Source organism: Lethenteron reissneri, chromosome 14, assembly GCF_015708825.2.
Source record: "Lethenteron reissneri isolate LAM-NWPU_2019-01 chromosome 14, ASM1570882v1, whole genome shotgun sequence".
Lineage (NCBI taxonomy): Eukaryota > Metazoa > Chordata > Hyperoartia > Petromyzontiformes > Petromyzontidae > Lethenteron > Lethenteron reissneri.
In genome coordinates this window covers 1,457,939-1,463,804 of record NC_083792.1, presented here as the reverse complement: position 1 = coordinate 1,463,804, position 5,866 = coordinate 1,457,939, and positions in this window count along the sequence as shown.

Here is a 5,866-nt window from a genome sequence, read left to right as displayed (position 1 = left end):
TGTTTGAAGTTTCGTAAAAAAATGTTGCTTCCGTAAGAAACTGACACTATGAGTGGTCATGATGTTATCCCTGCACCTTGCAATGTAGCCCCAATGCAGCGATATCACACGGCTTAACTAAAAATTCATTTCCTGGTAAGCAAAACCTCAAAACAGCTCTAGGCACACACCTTAGGCGTGGATCTGTGAGGTAAGGGTTGATTGCTGCCCTGGCGTCTTCCTTATTGGCTTTTACTGCGATGATAAAACATCAATGAGAAAACTGAGGCAGCTAGGGAGTAGATTCCACAAATCACGGCCTCAAAAAAAAGCAAAGACCTATTTGCACGATACATGAGATTCATTTGATGAACCAGCAACGGCCCACGAAAACATGAAATGGAACGTTGTTGGGCCAACGTCAGTCCAAATGTCATAACCACGTGCCAATGGTGGCCCAACGTTGCATGTTTGCTGGGAGGCCAGCAGCCGCGGAACGGACATTACGGCTCGGCTCACAACAAGCGACTACGACAGACGAGAGCGAGCAAGTGTCCTCCGGCAGCCGAGGCGATGAACCCTGCCCAGGTGTCAAATGAAATAACGTAAGAGAACAAATACAAAAACAAGGCCTTCTCATGCAGGCTTCATCTGAGTGCGATGCACCGGTCCAAATTTGGCAAATTCGAAAAATGACACCGAACAAAATTACTCAATTGGGATTGTGCAGCAACATGGCGCCCCCCCTACCGGCAGCAGACAAAGCACCCGCTCGCAGCTCAGGAGCTGAGCCACCTTGGGCCGCACGGGGACAGCTACCCTGTTCAAAGGTGCCGAGATGAGATGCGATGCAAGTCGCTTATCTCGCGTAGAGTGCTCCAAGACGCCCCGGCCTGAAGGAGGAGGGCACCGTCAGAATCGTAAATCAGTATCGTCCTTATCACTACGGTGTGAGGCGGGGGGGGGGACGGCAGGGTGGGGGTCGGGGGGAATGGGGCCCATACAGGCAAGGTGCTCACATTATCCTCGGCCAGTGTTGCAATCATTCGCTCAGCCTCGGCCAGCCGCCCCGTCAGCACCGACACGCGACTCAGAAGGGTGCCCCTCTCCTCGTCAAACTCCTTGACCTGCGGCGGCAGCACGCGGGGCGGCAGGCAGCGCAGCGACCAACAGTTGGGCAGTTGGTGAAACTCGGTTTCGTTCTGGGCATGACCTCCAGGGCATGCGTACAAAGTTTTGACATATCCAAACAGTGACCCGAGCGCTTCTCGGTGACATAGGTGTCAGCCACTCTCCATCTGTCCCTTGCGTATGGGATATGGTGTTGCCTCCCCTCGCGTGTGTGGGTTTTCTCTGGGCGCTCCAGTTTCCCTTCACACCTACAAATACTCATTAAGAGTGACTTAAAGCATCTAAATATAGAGTAAACCCTTGTTAATACGGCACATATGGGGATCTGGCCTTGCCGAATTATCCAATATTACAAATGATGTACAATTGGACTCCCCAGTACCACCTGCACCAATAAAAAAATACCCACATTTTTTTCCAGTCAACGCATCCCCTGAAGATGCCCTGGACCGAGCCAAATGGAGAAGACAATGCCGAAAAGCGGACCCTGCGCCACAGCGGGAACAACGCTAGGAAGAAGAAGAAAAGAAGAAGATTTTCCAAAAAAAGTCATACCGGCACTGCAGACAAATAAGGAGGATGTGGTAGGTTCCATGAGGTAGGTGACAGAGTTTGTGGAGGGGGCTTAATGCACTTAGTATGCACTTACTGTACTGTATGTTCACTTCATCACTAAATTATAACTTAAACACGAAATTACAGTAGCTGTAATTTCATATTTTCCACTTAACAATTATTGTTTACTTAAAGACAATAGGTTTGCACTAATGCTCACCACGTTGCGCCACCACCAGACTGAGTTGTTGTTTTGATCGTGGCGCGCGGCGTCGCACCACGTGCTATGCCGAAATTGGACCATTCGGTATGGCAATTCGGATTATGGCGAATTACTAATATACAGTATATGCCGAAAGTGCAGCCGTGCCGAATTATTCCCAATTGCGAATTATCAAATACCGAAATAACGAGGTTTTACTGTACAGAGGACTGCAGAGCTTGGCTAATTGCTGGTAGCGCCGGCTCACCGCCTGGACTCTGCTGCCTTCCAGCTCGTGCCTGTGGTTCCTCGGCGATTGTGAGAGATGCAGTGTGCACGGACGCCGATGGAGCGATGCATACAAACAAAACTAGACCCAGTCGAAGCCACAATTCACTTGGTCCATAAAAGCATCTGAGACCCGACAGGCATCGAGCGAACACGTGGGTAATGTCACATTTCTGCCCGTGGAACTACGTAACTTCCCGTGATGATTGAGCGCAAGGCTCGCTGGGAAACCATCGTAAAGCAGGATCGTATCGTGGTCGTGTCTGATTGGTCCATCACCTGGGCTGTGCATGTGTTTGGAGGTTGTTGCACATTGAGTTGGCAAGGCCCTCCGGGCCTGCCTCTCCTGACCCTTCCCTTGTGTTCTGGTGGCTTCTGAACCTCGACCAGGCTACTGCATAACCTGCCGACATTTTATAACTTTTTTACCCTTTCCCATCCCGAGACGTCTGTAAGGTAGAGAGGGTGTGGGGTGTGGCTGCCCCGTTCACCTCTGAATCTCAGAAAGCACAAGCGGATCAGCATTAATTTTATTTAGAGGTGTAGTGTCGTTGTTTTTAAGGACATTGTTTCTCACAGCAGTGAACTGCGGTGAGAGTAGTGCCACACACCCTCCTGCATGGCCTCATAGGAGCCTCGGTACACGTACGTGTACAAGTGTACGTGAACAAGTGTACACAGGTACATCATCGGAATGGGAAAGGGTTAACTTGTATATTATTGTGGCCTATATTCACTCCATCTAAACCAGGGGTCGGCAACATGGAGCTCCGGAGCTGCATTCAGCTGTTTAAGACCGCTTCGTAACATTACTTATTAAGGGCCACAATTCCGTATTCACCACATGCCGGAGTCATGGTCCAAATTTACCAAATTCAAAAAATTACACGTTGGCTCAACTATGGCATATGGTTGGGGTTGGAGCCCAAGGGCTGGAGTTGGCAGAATGTTGCATGTTTACTGGATCCTAACCCTTTCCTGATTTTCTCTCTTCCCATCGCTCTTTCATCACTCCTCCTCATCCCACTTCTGCCCCGTGCCATCGCCTCTGGGGTGCCACAGTGCCGAGAAGTTAACTACCTCGCCTGGGATGCAGGTCGTGGGTTTGATCCCAACTCCGACGCCTCTATATTTGGAATTTGCATGTCTCTCTACCCACGGTTGCGTGGATTTTTCTCCGGCTCCTCCGGTTTTTCGCTCCACATTTAATATCAACATCACGCGTTTAGAGTATTTGGCACCGATAAAAAAAAATCCCACGTGGTAAGCCACTTCATTGAGCTAACATTTGTGCTTCTGAAAAAGAGCTACGTAGCTCAGTGGGCCTTGCCTGGTAAAATTAAAGTAAGAGATAATAAATAAATAAGTATCTGTCCCAACATTGCCACGTGTGCACCGCCGCAACTCACCGTGCGGCAGATCTTCTCCTCCAGGTCGCACTTCACTCTGCCGATGGCGTCAAACCCGTTCTGGAGCCTGCAAGATCCAGACAACGTGGCGGCGCGTGTGTCAGTGACCCGAACGCGATAGGCGATGTTCGGCAATGGTGACGCGGTGGCCACTGCCGCTAACACCACTTGCCTTGACAGCCTGCTAAACGCTATACGGAGAATAAATTGTCTTGGTGAGCCCATGCCATCTACGGTCAACAAGAAAGAGGGTTAGCAGCCATTGCTTGCCGGGTGTTGTTCGCAGAGATCACCATCCCACTCACCATGCCAGAATCAACAGCCATGTCGCAAACATGCATTCGAGTGGTTAATTTAACACTTCGTTACTTTCGTGCACGTTTTATTTTTTTAACAGATATCAAACTAGATTTGAAGCTTTCGTGACTGCAAGGATTCATATTCTTAGGTTTTTTCGGTAAAGTCACGTAGGTAAAACATTAAAATTAATAAAAGTAAAATAAAATAAAAATCACGACGTTTCGGAGGCAACACAAGCTTCCGTCTTCAGGTGGAACTGTCACAGCCACGACAGCTGTATCAAGTAAATGAGAGATTGCAGGAGCTACCACTCCGTTTATATAATGGTTGGAGAAGGGGGGGGGTAAGGGCCAAATACAGCACACTTTTTTATTAATATGGTAAGGTGAGGCTTAAGAGGGTGAGCCTTTGTTATGGAGAGGTACGGTTTGTGACTCAACCTGTGACAAGGAGACAACCACTAAACATGGTTAATCACATCTTTCCAATGATTACTCACCCACACAGATTCCTACTTGAAACCGGATTCCCACCACCACCCATCTAAAAAGAATTCTCTCATCAAAACGCTATACCACAGAGCCCATGGCATTTCTGACCAACACCACCTGGCCGGTGAATTAAGACATGTACATCGGGCCCTCAGGATGAACGGATACCCTGACTGCACTATCCGCCAAGCTGTTTCTCCCACCACACAGAAACAGCCACATGAAATTATTCTTTGGTTCGTTCGGTTAAGTCACGTTTAAAGATAAAATAATAAATTAAAATAAAAGCATATTACGACGTTTCGATTGCAACACAAGCAATCATCAGAGAGGGAGGGGGCAGAGAATTTTCTCTGCCCCCTCCCTCTCTCCGTCCCTGCCCCCCTCTCTATATTTAAGGGACCGTCACAGAAACGACCCCTCTCTTTGTGCCGATATGTGTCCTCTCTCTGTGTGTCCGTGTGATGTCTGTCTGCTTGTATGTCTGTCTATAGTTTTCTAGTTAGATTTTTTGTTGCTATTTCTTTTTTTGCCTGATGATGATTGCTTGTGTTGCAATCGAAACGTCGTAATATGCTTTTATTTTAATTTATTATTTTATCTTTAGACGTGACTTAACCGAAAGAACCAAAGAATAATTCCTGCAGTCACGAAAGCTCCATAATTAAGATTGAGCCACATGAAACTCCGACCAAAACTATCACGTTACCATACATAGCAGGCGTGACCAAAAATATCTCCATAATTCTAAACAAACATAAGATCCAAGTCCGATTCAGTACAGTGCATAAAATCCGTGATATGATTCCATCTGTGAAGGATGTCGTTCCTGACCTACAGTATCCTGGAGTCTACAAATTGAGTTGCATTTGTGGTGATTGCTACATTGGAGAAACGAAACGTTATGTTTCTGATCGTGTCCGCGAGCACAAGTCAGATCTGAAACACGGCAGAACTGATTCTTCGGCCGTTGCCGATCATTGCTACAACTCGGTGGGCTCTCATGAAATTGTCTTTTCCGAGACCAAGGTTCTCTGCAAACCTCCTGGCTACCATCAAAGGTTTGTACACGAAGCCATACAATTATACAAACACAGACATAATTTCAACCGTGATGACGGTTACAAACTGAGTAATCATTGGAAAGATATGATTAACCATGCAAAAAAAGATTTAACTTACCATGTTTAGTGGTTGTCTCCTTGTCACAGGTTGAGTCACAAACCGTACCACTCCATAACAAAGGCTCACCCTCTTAAGCCTCACATTACCATATTAATAAAAAAAAGTGTGCTGTATTTGGCCCTTACCCCCCCCCCTTCTCCAACCATTATATAAACGGAGTGGTAGCTCCTGCAATCTCTCATTTACTTGATACAGCTGTCGTGGCTGTGACGGTTCCACCTGAAGACGGAAACTTGTGTTGCCTCCGAAACGTCGTGATTTTTATTTAATTTTACTTTTATTAATTTTAATGTTTTACCTACGTGACTTTACCGAAAAACCCTAAT